Source organism: Phasianus colchicus, chromosome 4 (genome assembly GCF_987193195.1).
Source record: "Phasianus colchicus chromosome 4, bPhaCol1.hap1.1, whole genome shotgun sequence".
NCBI classification, from domain to species: Eukaryota; Metazoa; Chordata; class Aves; order Galliformes; family Phasianidae; genus Phasianus; species Phasianus colchicus.
In genome coordinates, this window is record NC_143439.1 from 22,943,314 (window position 1) to 22,965,910 (window position 22,597).

The 22,597-nt window shown below is 34.4% G+C and overlaps 1 long non-coding RNA gene across 1 annotated transcript in view; it reads left to right on the forward strand.

Annotated features, from left to right (window-relative positions):
* The first annotated feature begins 499 nt into the window (after positions 1-499).
* LOC149918112 (uncharacterized) overlaps positions 500-22,597 on the forward strand; it is a 54,259-nt gene continuing 32,161 nt past the window's right edge. Inside the window, exon 1 of the long non-coding RNA XR_016466380.1 lies at positions 500-535. This is a non-coding gene — a long non-coding RNA (uncharacterized LOC149918112). The remainder of the gene's footprint in view (positions 536-22,597) is intronic.

Consider the following 22,597-nt stretch of genomic DNA (forward strand, 5'->3'; position numbering starts at 1 on the left):
TCACTAAAAATATTTTCATATGATCTAGACACTTACTATCTATATACCCATCTAATATTACCAATTATAATTTTAAAGAAAATAATACATTTTGTGAAGAAAACAAATGCAATAGAAAATGGTTTATCACATCCCAACTATGTTTGTTATGTTCTGTTTTCCTTAACTAAACTGTTTATTTTATAGACTTTTTTTCTTGACATTCTTTCTGATTTTAAGTAACGGGGAACTCAAGTTCATCTTCCATGTGTGTTTGTGCAGTATCCAAGATAGTGAAATTGCCTGCTTGATTGAATCATTTATGCTATATGGGAACTGTTGAGTCATGGCCTGAACCACTGATTGATCACCTGAGTTAAGGGCTGAGTCAACCATGGGAGCACAGGTGAAGGCAATTCAGCTGTGACTGGAAGGGGTGGATCCTGGCTGCACCTCTCCTAGACCCCATTTAAGGGCTGACTGCCACTGGAAAAGGTTCTTTTTTTAGTGGAGATCCCTCCTTTTGGAATTTTTGTACTGTGAGTCTAGGACACAGGTAAAAGTTTCATTTTTGATTCTCTCTTTCCACCACAATAATTTAACTATATATATATAACTATATAACTAACCACACTGCTTTTCTGACTATGCATTTGTTAATTGTACATATGCGTAACTCTATGCTCAAAACATTGATGTTTAATATTATGTATTACTCTTCTAAGTGAAAATAGAATAATATAGGAAGTGTTAGGTTGCTGCTGTTGTTATTGTTGTTTTAAGAAGAGCACGGTGGAAATATATAAGCCTTTAGCAAATCTAGTTCTGACTAGCAATACATCTGGAAGATTCTCTGATATTCTACGTTTCCTTGTTGTGTTGGATGAGATAAATTACAACTAAATTGTGGTAAAATAGTTTATCAGTATATGCATGTATATCCCATTCTAGCTGAATAGATGGCTTATGTAACAGATAATGCTTAAACAGTGTAAGTAGTACACGTAACAGACCTATAACAAAGGATAATAAATGTGTGACAAATTAAACTGATAGTTTTTTTATCTGAAAGAAAATGAAAGTATAATATGGGATTCTATTTTTACAGTGATTTGGCCTTCAGTGGAGTTCAAGAGTTATTGTTATTGATGCTGCTACATATATGATCTTTCTACAGATTAATATTTTTTTTGCTACAGAAACTTTAACATAAAAAGGAAAAACAAATACATGTATATATTGTTAAAAGCTAAATCTATATTTGAATTCTTATCAGTATGGACAGTAAGAACATAGTTTATGTACTTTTAAACACACTAAATCATTTCAGTTTTAAAATTTCCCTTATAGTACCATTCATAGAGGTTAAAGTTATAGTGTGTAATTTTGTAGCCTGAGGTCATTATGCAGAATGTATAACGTGTATCCTGGAAAGATATTTTGTGTTCACATATGCATGGGCAGTAGATCAGATGATTTTGCTAGTTCTGTTATGATGTTTCAGTGTATGGCAAATATTAGGTTACAGCCTGAACCAGTGATTAAGCACCTGGTGAAGAGGCACGGCCAACACAGGTGCAAGTAATTCACCTGTGGATCCTGAGTCCACCACTCCCTGTTGTCATTTAAGGGCTGGTAGCTATGTGGGAAACACCTCTACTTGGAGACTAGCTCCTTTAGGGGAGTTTTTTAGTGAGACCTTCTTTTTAGTGCAGTATAAGATATTCCTTTCTTATTATGGGGTTGTGACTAATGCTGTTCTTGGGTTATCAAAATGCTGGTCAGAGGCAGCTGTGTATCTATTTCATACCATATGTATAGAATTGAAGGAAGGCCAGTTTGAACCCTATGCAGTGAAATGGCAATTTATAAAATTGAGGTACGATGATGTTTTATCATTTCTCTTGGTAAGCCACCAAACTTAAACAAAGTACACATTTAAGCAAACGCAGACGTAGGACCAAAGAATGATGCAGAAGAAGAAATACATAACTAAAACAGTAACTACAAGAGGGGAAGAAATGGTAAAAGAAGAAAGAGGAGAAAATGGTCAGTGGATGCAATATGTGAGAGTACACTGATGAGAATGAACTGCTGAATTTGCCACTTACTTAAGACTATTGTTTCCCACTTTATATATATGGTTGAAAATGATTTCTTTTGAATTGAGTTCACACACATAACTTCCTATTCACTACCACAGAGTCTACAACACCATCAACCCTCCCTCCCCCTGCATGTTCCAAACCACTATGATAAAGATGTTCAATAAACAAATAGGTGGCTTGGGAATATCCCTCAGTTGTGAAGAGACTCTGAAATGCAGAAAAGAAGATAATTGAAGTCAGGCTGGACTGGGTTCTGAACACCCTGATCTAGTTGTCTCTGCTCATTGCAGGGAGGGTTGAACAGGATGACCTTTAACAGTCCTTTCCAATGCAGACAATTCTATGATAATCATGAAATCCCTAAATGATGTTCACTAAAATACTGAATGAAGAAGTTTAATGTGGTTTTGTACTATTGTTATATACAGCATATTTTTCTAAGTGAAATAAAGTTAAACATATGTACTTCAAGAAATTCTAAATGTTTATAGTATACAGATCTTTTTTTAACCAGACTGTCCTGCTTTCATCTGGGCTACGTTGTTCTTAATAGTTTTAGTTTGAAAAGGTAAATGGTCCGTAGGTTATGGATCACTGTTTTGCAAACACAGGTCTGGTTGGTAGTGGACAGGCCGCAGTGGAAGTACTATTGTGGAAGAGTTCTGTTGTGATAATGGCAATGTATCAGTTATTTAGGAAACTGTGGAAGATGTTTAATCCCCTACAGTATAGAGATAGAACATACAGTTCATAAAGTATAAAGTAATGGCTTGTTCAGACACTGAAAAAGAGAGCGACCTTATATTTATGACAGTGCTGGGCCCAGGAGTAAATCAAAGAGCACAATCCTTTAGATACATACTTATATGCTGAAGTTCATATTTGATCTATATGGTCATTGAAGCAATCATTCCTTACCTCTTTTTGGCCTTTTTCTGAAGTATAAAACAGAAGTACTGCAATGGAAGGAAGGACAATTTGTTTCTATTATTTGATGGCAATTATAGTAGTGCTTAGATGTGCTTGATCTCTTGTGTAGTTTCCATTCAAACTTAAGTTAGAGGCCAAAATATTAAACTATCTGCTTCTTACTTTGTGGGAACTTGTAACAGAAAAGCTGGAGACAATATTGAAGCTGAAGGGCATCGTAAAGCTGAGCAATTCCACCAGAAGTATTATTATGAACCTGCTGAATTTACATGTGTTTTGTTTGCACTACAAAAGAGATGAATTTAATTATGCAGACAACACTGAAAAAATAAATCTGTTAAAAAGCCTTCTTTGAACAAAGGTTGCACAAAGCTACAAAACTGCTTTTGGGAAGAATATTTTTAAATTTAACTTCCCTTTAACTTATTATTTCTGTGCATCATATATTAGGAGTGTTAATATTGTTATAAAAATATTTTAATCATTTCCTAGACGATGAATTTAACATGGAAATATTTTATTATGATGATCCAACTGCTCTCAATCTTAAAATAGAAATCACAGTTTGGGTGAATTATTATGGATTTAATTTGCCCTACTCTGCCATGGTGACAAGTACAATATAAACAACAGTGTGATGAAGAAAAATGTACTAGTAAGTCAAAAGAGTAAAACTGAAGAAATATAGGTTTGGAACTTAAGTGAGAGCAGGGTAGGTCTCTTCTCACTGGTGACAGGTGACAAGATGAGGGGAAATGGCCTCAAGTTGCGCCAAAGTAAGTTTAGGTTGGACATTAGGAAACACTTCTTTACAGAAAGGGTGGTTAAACATAGGAATAAGCTCTCCAGGGAGGTGGTTGAGTCAGGGTCCCTGGATGTGTTTAAGAGCCATTTGGATGTGGTGCTTAGAGATATGATTTAGCAGAGGGTTGTTAGAGTTAGGGGACTATGGTTAGGCTGCGGATGGACTTGAGGTGATGCGGATCCCTTCCAACCTGAGTAATTCTATGATTCTATGATTAAAATTTTGTCCAAAACTTTTAATTACAGCCCCCCAAAATGGCGTGGGTGCTCAGTTCAGAGTTTTTCATTAAATTCTGGAAAACTCAAGAAAAAAGGATGTGCACAATTAGCTTGTAAAAGTGAAGTTATTTCTGTAGTCACATCTATAACTGTAAAGATCGTTTTTAGGTCGTAACCAGGGAAAAAGAAAAAAAGTTTTCAGTTCTCAAGGACTGGATATTTTGATTTGTTTGTTTTGGGTTTTTTTGTTTGTTTTGTTTCAATCTCAAATAATTTGTTGTTCTGCTTGTAGTCTAAGCCTCTGGGGATGAGTTTTTATGAGAGTATTTTAGCTTTTCCTCTTTCAAGAAAAAAAGTTCTCTAGACTCTGTGGTCATGGAAAGGAATCTTTAAAAAGAACTGAACCCCAAAATCCAGTGAAGTAAAAGCAAGTGGAAAAATAGCATTAAGAGACATAAACCACATAGTTTTAGACCCATCTCATAATGCTGAGACTGGGAACTAATCCTGCTTCTTAATATTTATCTGTATTCACATTGTGCTAGGTAAGATCTTTAACTTCTCCATACTTAATTTCTCTTTTATATATTATATCTGAAATAACCTATGAAACACTTCATTAACCATAGAGAGAATGTAATACAGAGGCATAGATTATTGTCGTTATTAATTAAAAGAATCTCCCAAGACAGAAAAGGAATGATTATAGTCAGGTGATTTTAATTGTACTGTTATGTGACTTCTGTGATTTTTTTTAAAGAGACAGACTGGGTATATGTTAGTAGATCTGGATTTATAACTACACTGAAGTTTTCAGGTTTTTAAAAGATTCATTATTTTCTTTTCTTCATTTAAATTAAGTAATTACTATGCAAAAATTCTTGTATTTCTTTATGGGTAACCTTTGGTCTGGCACTTTTAGATAATATGTAATATTATTGATTAAACAGTATTGAATAGCTACTGAGGCAGTGATAGTTACTGAATATGTAAAATGCTCTCCAGAGTCTGAATGTTTTTGAATAGGATGGTCTGTTTGCTTCGAAAATAAAAACATTCAGAGATACCTTCTCTTTTTCTCAAATACATCATTAAATCAAAAGTTTTCAAACATTTTCCAAGCTGACCACATTTTATTACTTAAGGGTGAATGTGCTAATACAGATTGCTTTCTTATCCATGTAATTTCCTAAATAATACAGAGTAGAAAGCTCATTATTAAGGTATTCTGTCATCAATGTCAACAAAACTCTTTAGAAATATTGAGATCACTTCACATATTATTTTATATCTTCTACTCTCTATGAAATGTGCTTTTACACAATTAACAATTACAAAACAAGAAAAAGTCATAGAATAATGAATAATCAAGGTTGGACTAGATCTTACAGGTTTTTTCCAAACATAAATCTATCACCACTAAACTGTGCCATTCAGTGTTACATCTACACATTTCTTGAACATCTCTGGGAACAGTGACTCCACCAACTCCCTGGGCAGCCTGTTCCAATAACTCACCACTCATCCAGAGATTTTTCTTATCTGACCTGAACCTCCCATGGCACAACTTAATCCATTGCTTCTTGTCCTATCACTGTTACCTGGGAGAAAAGACCTACATCCACCTTGCTACAGCCTCCTTGCAGGCAGTTGTAGAGAGTGATTAGGTCTCTCCTGAGTCTCCACTTCAACAGCTTAAATAATCCCAGGTCCTTCTGCAGCTTTCCTTAAGACTTATGTTCCAGACTTTTCATAGCTTCTTTGTCCTTCTCTGGACATATTCTAGGGCTTTGAAGTTTTTCTTGTATTGAGGGTCCCAAATCTGAACACAGTACTCAGGTGTGGCCTCATTGCTGCCAAGTACAGAGGTTACTGCAATGGTTTCCTCCTGAATTGTGGAGGGCTTACTCTGCTCCCCATCTTGGTCTCCCATCTCAGGTGGCTGAGTAGACTGAGGATAACTGCCCTGACTGCTATAGACAGAAGTAAAGAATCTTGGTTTTTTTTCCTCATCCTCAGTGACAATGTTCTCCACTGCATCCAATGAAGAGTGGAGATTCTAATTTACTCTCTTGCTCTTAATGTATTTCTAATAACATTTTTTAATTGTCTTCAACAGTTGCTGCTAGATTAAATTCTTATTATGCTTTTGCCTTTCTAATTTTCCCTTTGCATATTCTAGCCACATCCTTGCACTCTTCTCAACTTGCCTGATCCTTTTTCCAAAGATGGTAACTTTCTTTCCTGGAGTCTTAGCAAAAGCTCACTTTTCAGCCAGACTGTTGGTCTTCCCCACCGGCTCACCTTATGGCATACAGAAGCAGTTTGTTCTTGCGCCTTTAACATTTCCTTTTTGAGGAATATCCAGCCATTCTGAGTCCCTTTGGCTCTCAGGACTAAATTCCAGGGGGATTCTCACAACCAATATCCTGAACAGTTCAAAGTCCACCCTTGTAAGTCCAAGGGTGCCTCCCATCCCTGACTTTACTATAGTGAACTCTGTTATATATTGGTTGCGATGTCCAGGATGACTTCTGGCCAACTTCTCTGTAAACATCAGGCTGATGGTGTGCTTACTCTACTAGGTTTTCTTACCGGCTGTTTAATTTATATATGAATATTAACACTGCAGCAGTAAATTATATTTTGCTGCTGTCTTCCATATTGTCAAATCTGGTGGACCTTCAGCATTCTAGAGCAGCTCATGAAATACTGTGACATCCAAGTTCCATAAAATAGAGAAAGATCAGAGAAGAACTATCCAGAGCCTCTTCCTCTCAGTTGTTCCTGAACCTGCTGAGGGTGGCTTCCAAGTAGAGGAAAAGAGGGAAATTCAGAATTTCTCATATGAGATAAATTATTTGAATATCCAGATGTTTGTGACAGTTTTCTTTCCTAAAATTTTATCAGATTGAATCTGTTTATAATAGGTACTTAGCAAGAGGTCACTGAACTGTTCATGCTAAACATGGTGAGGCAAGTACTCATATACTGAGAAATATTGTATTGCTCATGACATTCATAATACTTTCAAAATTATTTTCACCTTCCTAGATCTTCAGAGTTTATTTTACAATAAAGTTAAAATATAGACACCTTAAAACAGTAATTCTAGCATAAACATTTATTTAAAATGTTAAATATTGGGAAAATTAAAATAGAATACACTAATCTGGCAGTATTGTCCATTTATTCTGGTTCTCAAAAAGATTCTCTGCACCATGATCTAACTGGCAAGTGTGTTAGATACTGACAAACTATATTTTCAGTTCAAAACAATTTGTGTATTGCTTGTTTTTAAAGCAAGATAAAGATATTATATTTTATATCTTGTTCTTAAAACTACAGATATATAAAATATAACACTATTTTCTCTGAACTAGTTACCAATTGACAAATTTGAGCTTTTGTTTCTATTCCTGTGAAGTCTAAGGACACTGAAAGCCTTTAAGACATTGTCGTACTACTTGCATCACATAATCTCAAATACAACATTTACTGATGTGTCGGCAAGAACACTTAAAAAATTTCAGACCATTGAGAGAATGAAGCAAAAAAAGTATATATCAGGAATAGATCAGGAAAAAAAAAAGATCAGGAATAGCAGCCAACTTTTATGTGGCTCACCCGCAAGTAGTAAAAAAGAGACCTTTCCACTAACAGTGTTCTTTGAAATAAATTATCTCCACTTCTTGCTAGAGTAAATTAAAGTTTGCTGAAAATGAATAACTGCTTTCAAAAATGTGCAAGATCATGGACAAAGTATATTTTCAATTCTTTATTTCCCTTGACTTTATGCTATTTTGGTGAAAGAACCAAACAACTTCAGTTTTTACAGGGAAAATATCCACTTTATATTACTCTAAATGTTAAAACAATTTATTGAATGAACTTCTCAAACCCAGTGATTTTTGTTGTATAGAGCTGTCAGAGTGATATTTAAAATGAGTGAATATGGTCAGTGTATTAAAAAAAAAAAATCAGGCATTTAAAGTAGCAATGTGGCAAGATTAAAGGCCAGTCTTTTAGATATAATTACACTTGAAAGACTGCCAATTAAGTTAAGAATTGCAACTACAGTGCTTATTGCACATTTCTAGATCTGAAAAGACCAGTAGACAGTGGGAGGTGGGGAAACTGCATTGTTTAAAAACATTATTTAAAACAATGATCCCCAGGGAGGGGAGTTTCCTGGTGCTGTGCATTAGAACAAGCTTGTAATGCTAACATCCATTTGAGGCTTCTTGCCAGAAATGTATGTGGGTGTAACAAAAGTGCTTTCAGACAGCCTTATTTCTTTCCCATTTTATGTGAGGATCTGAGAGATGTTGTAGCTTTCCGTTGAGCTGCTCTGTAACTTGACTCCTTTCAGTCATGAGTGCCTTCCTGTACAGGAATGAAGCAATGGAGGCACAGCAGTACCATTCCTGTGCAGCTGACTTAGTCCAGGCAGTCTCCAGTCTTCTGTTATTCAGCAACAAGCTAGAAACTGAGTGTCCTCTCATTATGGCCTGTTTGCATACTTCTACATAATAAAAAATAAACAGTTACCAAACCAATCAAAGGTAACTTATTACAATAAAACACTTTTATTTTATAAAGAGGAGGCTGTCATGTCAACTACATAGGAATAACGTGCATGCACCATTATGAACTGCTACGCAAACCTTTCAAAACCCAGTGCTAACATGGGGATAAGCCTCTCCCAGGCCCACAAGCACATCTCTCCCAGAAAATCTGTTTGCAGCACAATCAACTCATAGTAATCTACCAGAGATTTCAAAATCAGCATTTCAGAATGGTGGATTTTGCTGATAATCTACATTTTCTTCCTGTGAAATTATGAGAATTTAATTGATAGCTTGGGGTTTCCATGCTTCATATTCTGTAATGTACAAAATTCATCTATATTCTCTTGTCCCCTTGAAACACATATCTTCTAGCCAGCATTCTTATTAAGAATGACTAAACAGCACCACAGCTTCAAACCTATTTGTGCTACTATCAGGTGACCTGCCTAATGCGGTTGTAAATAAGGAATGCTAGTAGCTATAAAACTGCAGGGTAAATCCTCAAGGACAACATTATGTTTGACAAATTGTCAAAATACTTTAAAATCTTGAAGAACTGTAGTCAGAAAGCCACAAAAAAATGAAGATTTCAGGTTTAGTATTGCTTTTAAAATATTTGTTTCTTTTTCTAGTGCTTGGATTTCTTTCCTTTTGTATTCCTCTGCTCTCTTTGGAATAATATTTAGCTAATGTAGCAAGAAACCACAGCTGTTTGGGAAAGTTGGCATACCACAGTCCGCAACATTCTAAACATACAAAAATTGAAGACCTAAGATGAGATGTGGTTGCCTGGGTCACCAGGTATTGTTCTTGGAATATTCCACAGAATCACTTCCTTGATGACTAGAGACTTTTTTCTCATCAGTAGCAAAAATTTATTTTTAGTTCATGCTTACACGTTGGTTTTCATGCCATCAGTATGCCTTCTCTTCTATAGCTCTTTTTCCTCCTAAGTGGTTATTCAATGATGTATTAAAAAAAAAAATCCCCTCAGTCTAAATTTTGCTTAAAAGTAATTTAAAAAAAAAAAAAGAAAAAACAAATAAACCAAACCAGAAAAACCCTTGTCAGGCCTGAGAAGGTTTTTCATTCCTTTGATGGAGAATGTTAATGATCTTAATTTCTGTCTGCCATGATTCCTATTTTTCTTAGGTACATGCTTATTAATTGTCCTCTTTGAAAGCAATTAGAAGATGCATATTCATAAAAAGTCATCTGCTTTCCTCAGCTTTTACACACCACAGTACATATAAAATAAGCCACTGAAATAAAGACTGTAATGTGGCAAAGACTTTAACAAACAGTTACCGCTATATACACACACACATACTGTATGTGACAATTACCATACAGTACGAATTTAAGGGTGTTTTAAATTCTCAGGCACAGAAGAAAAAGAATCTATCAATATACACATATGAAGCTAGGGAGATAAAGACAAGGAATTTCAGAAAAGCATTAATTATTGATGGATAGGACTGTACCTTCTAGTCTGGTGCATAAGGCTTTTTGGTTGTTTTTGTTACTGTGGTATCAAATTAGGGTCTCAGTTTAAATCTGAAAGATATAGAGTGAATCTTCAGCAGTTATCCATTTTCTGCAGGTGGCTGGGATGGTTTGATTATGATTGATTCAGCCTTTGTGATACAGGCTATATGAAAGAGACAGGGAGAGGGAAGCATTGCATAACACAAGGACAGTAGAACATGATAAAATAAATTATGGATATACCAAACACAGAAGGAGATGTTTGTTAATCTGCTCGTTCATTTAATAATTGAAATTATAATAATACCACTATTGTAATTAAGAAAAAATGTATTTGAATAACTACTAATAATGTAATTCTAATTAGTGACTCATTTTTCAAACTCATATATATATCTTCTGATACACATGCTTAAAGGTTTTTCTTGTGAAAAAGAAATACAGTTAGTCACTTCTCATTTTAAATATGACTGTGGATGTTCTGAGTTTCAGTGAAATTGGTTTCATTTATTTAAAACATTCCCTCATGACAATGGAATTTAAAGATATGCCTGCTTCATTAACAGGAAGCTTGTCTTTTCTTCTCAAATCCTGCTTTGAAAATTCCTTTACTTGGTGTTTGCAAGAGGAACTAGATGTCAGAACAGCAGTTTGAACTCTTTAGGACATGTAAATCTTACTTTCTTCTGGAGTCTTAGTGGAACTATGAATCAGGAGCAGGAACCCTGCAACATGTACCATGAAAGACGACAGATCCTGAGGTAGCCCTTCTGAGAGCACTCTCAGTAATGATCATTCCTGTGTAATTCCCTGAAAGACTGATATGTTTATTTGCAAAACAGAAGCATGAGGTAATTAAGAGCTACATTTTATCCCTTCTGCTTTACATTGTGCTGTAGGAGAGGCAGGTCTGCCATCTAAACCATGACTCATGTCACTGCCAGTGTTGTGTCCTTATGTTCAGTAAAATACACTGCTTTTATTTTGATCAAATATTTCACTGTTTTAATTACTTAATCATCTTCACATATGGGCTATAACTTTTCGAAATGCATCTTATCTATAACTAAGCCAATAGTATATACTTTACAGGTTTAATAGGTCTTTTCCAACCTGAGCAATTCTATGATGATTAGAAAGATTCCAATTTACATTATATCTCTAAACTAAAGTAAACATAAAGTATATGTGAAGTTTACATATCTAAATCCCACTGATTTTGTTATGTCTGTCAGTAAAGATAAAGAGAATAAGCACTTTTATCCTGCTGCATTTCATGACAAAACATTTTGGGTGTCTGTGTTAATACTTCCTCTGAAAGAGATATTTCAAGGTAGGTTTGTTAAACTGTAGTTACATAACTGAAACAAACAGGAGAAGTTAAAAGTGGATTTAAAGGAAATGCATTAATTTACTTTAAAGATAAACAAAATTTCTCTCAAAGTAATTAAGGCCTTCCTACAGGACCCCCGTTTCAGCCCAACTGGGTCCCTCAGTCTGTACCCCAGACATGTTGCAGTCCTTCCTGCCCTTATCCTTTCCATGGGCATGTGGGTTTCTTGCATTAACATCAGATATGATTTACTCCCCTCTCACTGGCCTTATGGCCATCTTATTGTCCTATCTGACTGGCTTTGGCCATGATACTCTGCTTTAAGGTAAGGTGATGGCCCAGCTGCCTTGTATTAATCATCAATGGGAAGCAGCCAAGCTCATGCTGTCTCTGTTAGCTTGCTACTTTGCCTGAACAATCCCTTATTTTCATTGTTGAACTGAATTCTTAAATCTTACTAAGTAATTGTGTGCTTGTGCCGCCATTAGCAAAGGGAGCTAACCAGTTGTTAACCTACATACTCAAGAAATTAACCTCACTCTATTGCTAATAAATACATTTGTGAATTTTATAATTAGACTCTGCTGGTCTTTATGGACTTGATTGTGCTCTAGGATGAATGCCAGGAGTCCACAGAGAGAAAAAGATGCAGAAAGCAGCCAGCTAAGTGTTACAAAACTCTCAGAAAGAATCAATTTTTTAGTTAGACTGTTTGAATTACAGAGATGTGTGACAGCAAAATATTGTCTAGCTCAGTGACTGGTGCTGTGAAGATACTGTTAGAGAAGATTACAGGGCTGTGTTTTCCACCAGCTTGGGTTAACAATGGCACTGGGCAGGCAGACCAGGCCTGCTTATCTTCCCTCCTGCAGGGCTTCTTTACCAATAAATAAAATCAAGACTCACTGGGCAAATGAGAGAACCAAAGGCATTTCATGAAGAGGGAGTGAGTTGTTTTAGAAAAAAAATTGATTCCCTCAGGGCATTCTTCTGATGGGACGTGTCCTGGAAACTGCCTTGTTTGTAAGGACTGACATTTATTGACACTCCCTCAGATGAAGCTTTTCCTCTGGTTTAGGCAGAGGAGTATTCAATTCTGGCATCTTGATTTGGGGTAATATGACTTAAAAACACTGAATTTGCTTTTAAAGCTACACTTTTGTCTTTCTGTGCTTTACAAATAATGTAGTCTAAATATACAGTCTTAAAGCTTTCATGATTAATCTTCAGGTTTTGGATTGGCAGGTGATGTCTCCTAGGCTGTTCTAATTTTAGTAATCATGCTACTTTGGTGACAAGATGCTCTAGATATCAGGCAAATACTTCCCATGTGTCTTTAGATATGTCATTATTTCCCTGTGCATCATCTTATATGTATAAAATTAACAGACTTACATGTCTCTGGTGTCTGAAAGATATACTTATTTTTTTAGCTATAATAAGCATTGAAAGGAACCACATGCATAAAATAGGAAATCAGCAACCAGAATCCAGAAATCCTTGCAAGAAAACTTGTATTAAAGTAAATTCTGGGAAGGGATCATTCTGAATGAGTCAAACTTACAGATGAAGTATTCACTAGTAGTAGTATAGGGGATATCAAATCTGCTGGTTTTAGGTTCCTGTTTTAAACTCCACTAGTTTACTCCACCTCAAGCTGTCTTCTTCCAATGTGTATACAAAGAACAGACCTACTTTTTGCACAAAAATCAATAAAATCCTGAAAAACAGGCCAATTTCTGCCTCTTGATGTACTAATATTGGAAGTATAATCTACACAGATAGAAACAAACTTTGGCTAGAACTGGGAAAAGTCCTGCATATTCTGGATAATTTGAGTGATCTGTGACCTCATGATTTTAAAATAAAGATTTACTTTACAACAGGAACTTGAAATGGGACTTTCTCTGAGTTTGAGAGCTACTGACTTGCACTGCCTTCCATTCTAAGCCATTTATACATTCTTTTTCATTAAGAAAAAGGCATAAGATTTTCCTTAAATAATTGTCGTAATCATCTGCCTTACTTTTTAATCATGCACATGACAATCTAAATCATTAATAAAAAGCTGAGACTGTACAAAGCAACTTACAGTTTAAAATGTATATATTGTTTATCATTAAGAACTACAAATGACATCCTTTTTCTCTCACTTAAAATTCTCTATTTTGTCCTCCTTAATGGGATATAGTGTCAAAGGATTAAAACCCAAAACTATGCATAAAGGATTTATTTATGGCAAAAGAAATCATGTACTTCATTAGATTCTGCCTGATTTGAGGTTTCTAAATAACATTTAATGAGGCTGTTAAGCAAAATTGAATACTGATTCTGACATAGTTAAAAGGAAGTGAAAATAGTTGTCTGTCTGAAAAACAAAGTGAATTGCTCAAAAAGCTTATTAACAAAAAGCGAAGCATTTCATGAACATTTATGGACTATAGAAAATTAACATTTGAGGAGATCACTTATTTTTTTAAACCACTGTATGAGAAAGATCAGCATAAAATAATTAATTGGTTAAATTTATTCAGTTCTGTGACACATCTAAACAAAAAGGCAGTTTTTTAAGGACATAAAAATTTAAATCTATATTTTTATCATGTTAAAGAGACAACAGAGTAAAATAAGATATAGAGTTTTGTTGAGCAGATGTTATGTTTGGATTGCAGTAACCCAGGGAAATGAATAGAGTACAAGTTGATACAAAAAAATAAAAGCTTTATCATTCTGCGAAAATCTTTATGATCCTATGTAGATGTGTGTATTCAGATACAGGATAAGGTAAAAAGTCATACAGAATCTAACACCCATACCTTCATCAGGAACGTATTTATTAATTGATCCAACAAAATCGGAGTTTCCTACAGCAGGATTTAATAAATAATCACAACAGGTAAATTTTCAAGGATTTTGTCCAAGAAATTTTCAGCTGCAGATGCTAAAAATATTCTTGTCCCTGTTTGAAACTACTTCTCTGTGCCTAGGAAACTTTAGTATTTTGTGTATCTACAGCAGTTACAGGTGCCTAGCTCAGACCTGAACATTTGTAAATTCCTACACCAGAGGTTATGTAGAGGCAAAAACATACTGGTAGGAAATAAAGATTGTTTGATCTTGCATAACATAATCTTGTGGAATGGAGATGCTTATGACTAGTTATGACTCTCTTCCCCTAGACAGGTTATTTACTCTAAAAATACAAAAAATACAAAAAAAAAGCCCAGCATGACATAGAAAGGGAGAGTGTATTGCTAGAGGAAGGAGTGGTCAGAAGGAAGTTAGTGTTTGAGTAATTTGAAATTTCTGTAATTTAAATTACCAGCGTTTGTATAGTATAGTTGTAAATGAACAAATAAGGGCTCTTTAATTAAAGTGCAAAGGCCTAAAATAGACTTAAATTCCTGCCTTTGTATATGCAGTGTGTTACTTTTATTGATAGCAAGATTTCAAATTATGGATCAGTTATTCAAGGAAGTTATTCTGGAATTTGGATGTGAGTGATTGCTGAGACTATTACAGTTTCCCAGAAAGAAAAAAAAAAAGAAAAAAAAATCCCAACAACGAAATGTGCAAATAATGTTGGAAAAATGGAACCTATGAAGGACATCCATTTAGTCTATAGGCTGCAGCTTGGAAGGAAAAAATCTAATTTCTACTTCCAGGTTTTATATCTTTGATTTTCCTAGTAGTCACTAGGTAAGATCATAATTTGAAATGTTCTTGCAGCCTGTTTTGGAGCTCCACTTCTCTACAATTTAAGTGTTTGTGCCATCCATTTTAATAATTATTTTACTGCAGTAGGCATGTTTGGAAATCATCCATGGAGCTTACTTATTATCTATAGCTTTTGAGAAAAGTAGCTACTTGCAGCTCTTACTCCATTTTTTTAAGTTTACTTTAATCACAGCTACATGTTCTTGACCATATGTAATAACTGCCAGTAAAAACATAAGGTTCTTTTATTTAAAAAGTATAAGAAATTTCTTCAAGTGGCAATAGAGTAAGCATAGGCATATAAAGTTTTTTCAGTTCAGGCTTTCTTTTGCATTTAACTCTATACCAACATTTATGATTGAAATGAAGTGCAAAGTGATGCTCTTAAAAAGATGTAAATTCAAATTAGGGCATTACATTAATGTGTGCATTTTTGTTCTGAATAAGCAATATTTTCATACAGTGTCACAGTTTTCCAATAGACTCAGTAAATGTAGGCAATGCTTTGAGTAAAATATTTTTCACACTTAAACATCAGTTTCAAAGCAGGGCATTTGAAGACATAAAAGCAAAAGGTAATGACATTATCCTTGAATCTTCATGACTTTCCTAAAGGTGAATGTATTAAATAAGAGCTGCTGAAGTGTTTTTGGCACTGTTTAATGCATCCCATCTGTTAGTCATAATATTACATCAGCTAATTAATGCATGTTACCTTGTGTGTAAAACAACATGTACTCTATTGATTATGGAGTCAAGACTGAAGTTGTTCTCACTGGAGCTGTTTGGATTTTTATTTTTTTATTTTTTGTCAGAAAGTTAGGATTTTCCTCCATGAAAAATTGTTTTCATTAAAATCTGCACATTTTTTGAAACACCTACACATATTAATGTGAAAATCATCCCAATTTTGTTCTTTCTGGATTTAAGTAACTTTGTAATTCTATATTTTTATTTTTCTGTGTGGAACATTTGATCTAGATGATGGTGTGCTGCCACTATCATGTCATAGCAAAACTTGTCAAAAATTACATTCTGACTTGACAGTAGAGATTATGCATAACTAAATCTAATAGTTTGTCATTTTTACTTTTTAAATTCACTGGATTTGCATTGAAACAGTTGAATCATCTCTAAGTTTCCCTAATTATCTTGGAATATTTTTGAAGTGAATATCATGTCTCGTGCTGCAATTAAGAAAATTCTATTCAGTTCCTGGAGCAGTGAAGTTGTTTATCATTTTTTTTTCTATTTTATTGTGCCATTTCTCTCTCATCTTGTATGAACCTCTCTCCTTTATAAATTTGGGCTACAATAACTTTACAAAAACTATACTATTTACAATAACTATACAAAAACTGGTAAAATGAGATTGTTTTAGTGTTTTCTTAACTATACTGATTTTTTTTTTGCTTGCTTTACTAGAAAATTGATATTAATCATACAAGCTCTGTTTGTGGTTACTTTCCTATTGCTTATGTGAAAATGCAATGAATGCCTTTCCAGAAATTTCTTTGTTAACTACCTCTTGAACTAACCATAATTTCTTATGTGTTAAGAATCAAGTGTTTACTGGCAAAATAGTTTTTGTAATACACTGCAGAGTCCTCTTATAAAATCTTAACAGAAGTTCCTTTGGTATAGCGGCAACAGCTATTAAATGTGCTTAGTCTGGACATGCAGTGTATACACGTTCACAATCTCCAATAGCATAGAATATTTGTGAATACATATGGGAGGGTTAGCCTTAAGTCAGAGCCCTCTATTAGATCGAAAGCTTTCTAACTTCTGCCAGCTTCTCTTCATGCGCCGTATCTGATTCCAATCATCGCTAATGTGTTGCTAATAATTATTTGAATTCTTGAAGGAGTGAAAATTTTCTATTTAAAAAATATGATTCCTAAAGAAAAAAAAAAAAAACAACTTCATAGCAAATGCTATAAGTAATTGGCACCAATTTTATTGGATATTTTCTAGTGTTTGTAAATAAGATGAAATATTGCTAAATGCAATTTTTCTATTATTTTACTACTGATAATATGATCATAGTTAGCAGCTTACATTGAAGTATATTACAGCATAATTTAATTAAAGCAAAAAGTGGCATTCAGCATTACCTGTGAATAGAGCCTTCATAAAAAGGTAAAAATAAGAAATAATAAATCTCTTTGAGTTAACATTAGGAGAAAACTAGATCTTAGGTATTAGCTCTTAGTTGAACCAGCCATAAGATTCTTCTTCAGTGTTGTTCTATGGTCCATATGTAAGCACTTCTCTTTAGTGGTGAGCACCAACAAGATGTTCTTATGCACCAAAGGAAGCTATATCCTTGAGTATAAATGGTCTGAGCAATTAGGAACATGAAGGATTTTCAATTTATGTAAATCTTCTGGAAGGTGCCTAACTATAAATGTTTCTATTTTCTAGAAAAAATAGTTGTCTGAAATTGGCTTAGATGCCAGATCTGCAAAGTAGTAATACTGTTTAGTATATCTGTGAAATGCTGCATGCTATCACCTACCACTGGCAGCTGTGGGAAGCATGAACATTCAGCAGGAAGTTTTCAGGACTCTGCCAGATTAGGTGACAGAAGGGGAGATTCTGCGATATTATCATTAATAATCCTGCTGAAGATTCATGAGTTCATAAAAGTCTAATAGAAAAAATTTGGTCAGACTTCTCTTAGCAAATGAAAAATGTAGTACAACCACTACCTTTTTACCCAAAGTTCAGTACTTAAAGAATTCACCTGAGACATGGAAGATGAAGTTTTATATTCCTTTACTTATTGTTTATAGCGAGGATCTGGAACCATGTCTATAGGTGGCTTTTAGAGTAAGTTCACTGAATGAATCTTAGTATATTTTACCAGTACTTCCTTCTCCTTTTATTTGCTCTGATCCAAAAGAATGGTAAATTATTGGAATTATAAAATCAAGCGTTGAGTTTGGAAGGGACCCCTGGAAGTCACCTGGTCCAATTCCCCTGCTCAAACAAAGGCACTTAGGGCAAGTTGCCCAGGACTCTGTGTAGATGTCTTTTGAATATCTCCAAGGATGTATGCTCCACCACCTCTTGGGGGAACTTGTCAGTGCTCAGTTTAAAAAAATAATAATAATTAAAATATATATATATTTTCCTTACGTGTAGATGGAACCTCTTGTGTTTCACTTTGTGCCCATTGCCTCTCTTCCTGTTGCAAGGAACCAATGAAGAGAGGCTGGCTCCATCTTTTTATCCTCTCCCTTCAGATATTTATGTACATTAGTATGATCACCTTAAACTTTCTCTTCTCTAGTTTGAACAGACACTGTTCTCTCAGCCTCTCCTGAGCTGAGAGGTGTTAGACTCATCTAGTCATATTTGTGGCTCTATATTGTACTCAATCCAGTATGTCCATTTCTCTCTTGTACTGAGGGACAGAACTCGACCAAAGAACTCCAAATATGTTCTTACCTCTGCTGAGCTGGGAGGAAGGATCATGCTCCTTTACCTGTTGACAACATTCCTCCTAATGTAGCCTAGTATGGTGTTGCCCTTCTTAATGACAAGTATATGTTGCTGTCTAATGCACAATTTAATGCTCACAAGAATACCCAGGGTTTTTTATGCAGAGTTGCTTTCCAGCTAGGTGGTTCCCAGTATGTATTGGTGCCTGATAGTATTCCTCCTCAGGTTCAGGACTTTGCAGTTCCCCTTCCTGTATTTTTTGAGGTTCCTTTCTGTTTATTTCTCCATCCTGGTGGAGTCCTTCCAAATGACAGCACAATGACAGCCAAAATAAATATATTATTACCTCCCAAACTGCTCCTGCTTTTGTGTCTTCTGCAAATTAGTGAGAGTACACTTTGCCTTATCCAGACTATCGATGAAGATGTTAAACAGGACTGGTGCCAGTATTGTCCCCTGGGATACACCACTAGTTGCTGGCCTCCAGCAACTGATCACTACTCTTTCTTGCAGTTTTCAGTGAACACAAACTGTCTGCCTGTCCAGCCTGTACATCATCTTCTCTACGAAGATCTATGTGGTACAGTGTTAAGAGCCTAATTGAAGTCAAGATTGACAATACACACTGCTCTCCCCTTGTGTACCGATTGACTGAATTTATACAAATCCAGCAGATGTGTTCAAAATCAAATTTCATCAATTTAAACACCCCCTTGAATTTTCTGGAGGTTAAATATGAGAAAACTTGGTAAAGTTATTTAATCAATGCATCACACTATGTATTTCTTTGCTAATAACACCCCTTCTTAGACAATTAAAAGTGCTTTGGGTTTTCAGTATATTTTCATTCCTGAAATGCAAGAACTAGCTGCCAGGTTTGATAAAATATTTCAATAATAGAAAAAAAAATGATCTGTGAATTAAAGAAAATGTTAATTTTAAATGAAATCAGAAGAAAGTAGCAAAGCCAAATATTAAGAATAAATTAATCACAAAATAATGTTTTCTTTGTTTTGTTTTAAAAGACAATTTAATATTAATCAGACGACTTTGAATTTACCAACTCTTCAATTCTGAGCCTACAAGCACAGGGAACAACAGCAGGATGTTTTGTTTTATGGGATAGTTTAAATTTTATTTTATTATACACATCAGTATGCACTAAGAAACACACATCCAAGGGTTCCTAAACTTCAAAGTTCACAAATCTAAGTCTAATTTGCACTTTAGAGGAGGCACATGAAGAACTTCAGTCAATACAGTGGGGCTCATACTGCTACTGTGTTTAGTATTTGATAGCCTTTTCTGGTAATTCAGTCACATACCTCATTTGCATGAAGACTTTCTTTTAAATGTCAGAATTGAGATATGACAATAAGTATTCACTTTGATTAACATGTTCAAGGTTTTTCTTGACCTTAAATGAAGACATTGCTTCAAAATATAATCAGATCTTTAAACTGGGTGGAGAATGAGGTATGGAAATACTATACAGATATCAGAGCAAAACATGTACAGACTCTCAGCCAAAATACATACTTTGTTATTTTCCAAGTTCCTTATGGAACTTGTGTTCTCAATTCTCATTCAAATGAAAATAGAAGTGGCATTATGATCCTCTTTATTATTTCTCTTTCATGGAATTCATTTTCTGGTTTGTTTTTTTGTTTGTTTGTTAGTTTCTTTCTGATGGAGCTAGATATTAAAGTCACTTTATAACATAAATGTTATAAAAACGGTGATGTAGAAAATTAACTTTTTCTAATAGTCTAGGCCTAAAACAGTGAGTACGTGTCTAAGTGACACATGATTTTATACTCCATTTTTTTTAGTTCGCGTTTGCTTCACTGTATTTTTGGGCTAATACAATGGGAAAAGCCCTGAATATATCTTCAAGCAAAGTGTAAAATTTATTTTAACACAGTATATTAAGGTGGTTCTGATGAGTAGATTGCTGTTAAAATCTCACCATTTCAAGATTTGTCATGTAACATGTCCTATATGCAGTTGAAGGGTGAACATGATGAAAAAAAACTTGATGCTGAATATCAAAGATATAAATTGATTGCTTTATTTCAGTGAGGATTAAGAAGGGATAAGAAAGGTTAAATGCCCCTTACTTATTCCAATCCCTTACTATGATAAGTAAAAACCAATTTCAAAAGAAAATACAAATAGAAAACTGAATGTAGGCAAAAAAATCTGGTGTTATGTGAGAAACCTTGAGTTCCTGAAGAAGAGTTCTTAGTGGCTTACCTTCATCAGTGAATTCTGGGCAGCGAGTCCAGAATGTTATAAAATGCATACTAAATGTATGAGTCTAATACATCTTTTTTCAGTGTATTCCTAGTAGATAGGCTAGATGGCAAAGGGGTTGGAACTGAATGGTCTTTAAGGCCCCTTCCAATCGAATCCATTCTATGATTCTATATTTGTCACAGAGATGTTGATAAATCCTGTATGGCCGTATAACTTGTAAATGTTTTATATAGACTCTAAGCACTTGACATGTGTTGTGGATTCTACAGCAGTGTTGAAAAAGTCAGTGTTTACATTTTCTCAAGCTCTCTTGGTAGTTCCTGGCTCTCTGTTATTTTTGTCACAAAACCTTTGTACTTTGATGACCTTCTATATGCTAAATCTAAGCAACTCTAGTTCTCTTCCTCTAAGAATTAACAGCACCACAATACATATAAAATTACGGTTCTTAATCTATCAAATTTTTGGAAAACAACAACAAAACAACAACAAAACCCCACAATATCTGCCAATAGGGGGCTTGCTGAATAGTTATCTCATTTTAGCATCATTAATTACTACTAGTGCAAGTTCAAAAGCACTTCAGAATTTGTGTAAATGAAGTTAGCAGATCAAGAAGCTTAACTGAGGAATAGTAAAGAAAGCTGAAAGGTTAAATTCCTATTCAAACCATTAATTTTTTTTTGTAATAGTTTTATAAGCCTGCATAAAATTTCTTTGGCAGATTCTGTTCTCATCATCATTAATCAGAAGTATACCCTATTCCCAGTGTTTGTTCATTGTGTTTGTGTTCAAGTTCAACTGTTACAGGATTTAATAATTTTGGTAACAACTGCATTAACATGTATTTTTTTCTTCATTGGATTCCAATGAGATTTAGTGATGCTTTTTTTGTGTGTGTGTGTGTGGTATATTGTAACTATTGCAAAATCATACAAGGTAGACTGAGCAAAATTTCACATGCGTTCTAAGAAAATGGAGAAAGAAAGGATGAAGGATTTTCTAGAATTATTGATTGGATTAATGATTGTTTGTTTAATAGACCTATATTTTAACAATCAGTACTTACTGCCTAAGGGGTTGCTGTGAGACCATAAATTCAATTCTCAATTGCTCTCTAAATACTTAGTTTCCCTGAAATAAAGGAAGCTGAAAAATTAATTATTAATATTCAAGAATCAGACTCTGCATGGTGCTCAGGACTTATTAGAGACAACAAGAATTGGAATGCTTTGCAGCTTAAAGCCTGGAATCCCAGCAGAAGTGTTTCTTAATCAAAATTATAAGTAACATGTTATAAAAACTGTAACACTTGATAACAGTTTCATATTTCATAAAGAACAGACAGTAGTGGTAGTACTCATTCTTGATATAGCATTTCTGAACTGGCTAAAATTCAAATTTTTAATGGTCACATTTGAGACTATGTATGTCCTTGCTGGTTCTTCTATATTCTGTAATTTCTAGATTTCTCTTGATTGTTCTGCCTCAAGATAAACTTTTTAATCACTTTACCATTACTGCTTCTTAAGAAGTTTGATTAAGGAGTATTTGTAACTCTTGATGATACATTCTTTTTATGTTAAAATTTAAAAGTATTTGACATTCTCTAAAAGGATGAATTTTGTATGCTGAGTATGTCTACCTTTTTATTCTCTACTCTGTCCACCATATCTTAATTCGGCTTGAGAATAGTTGAGTTTCAGTTAACATTAAATGTTTCTATTTCTGTTTCACAA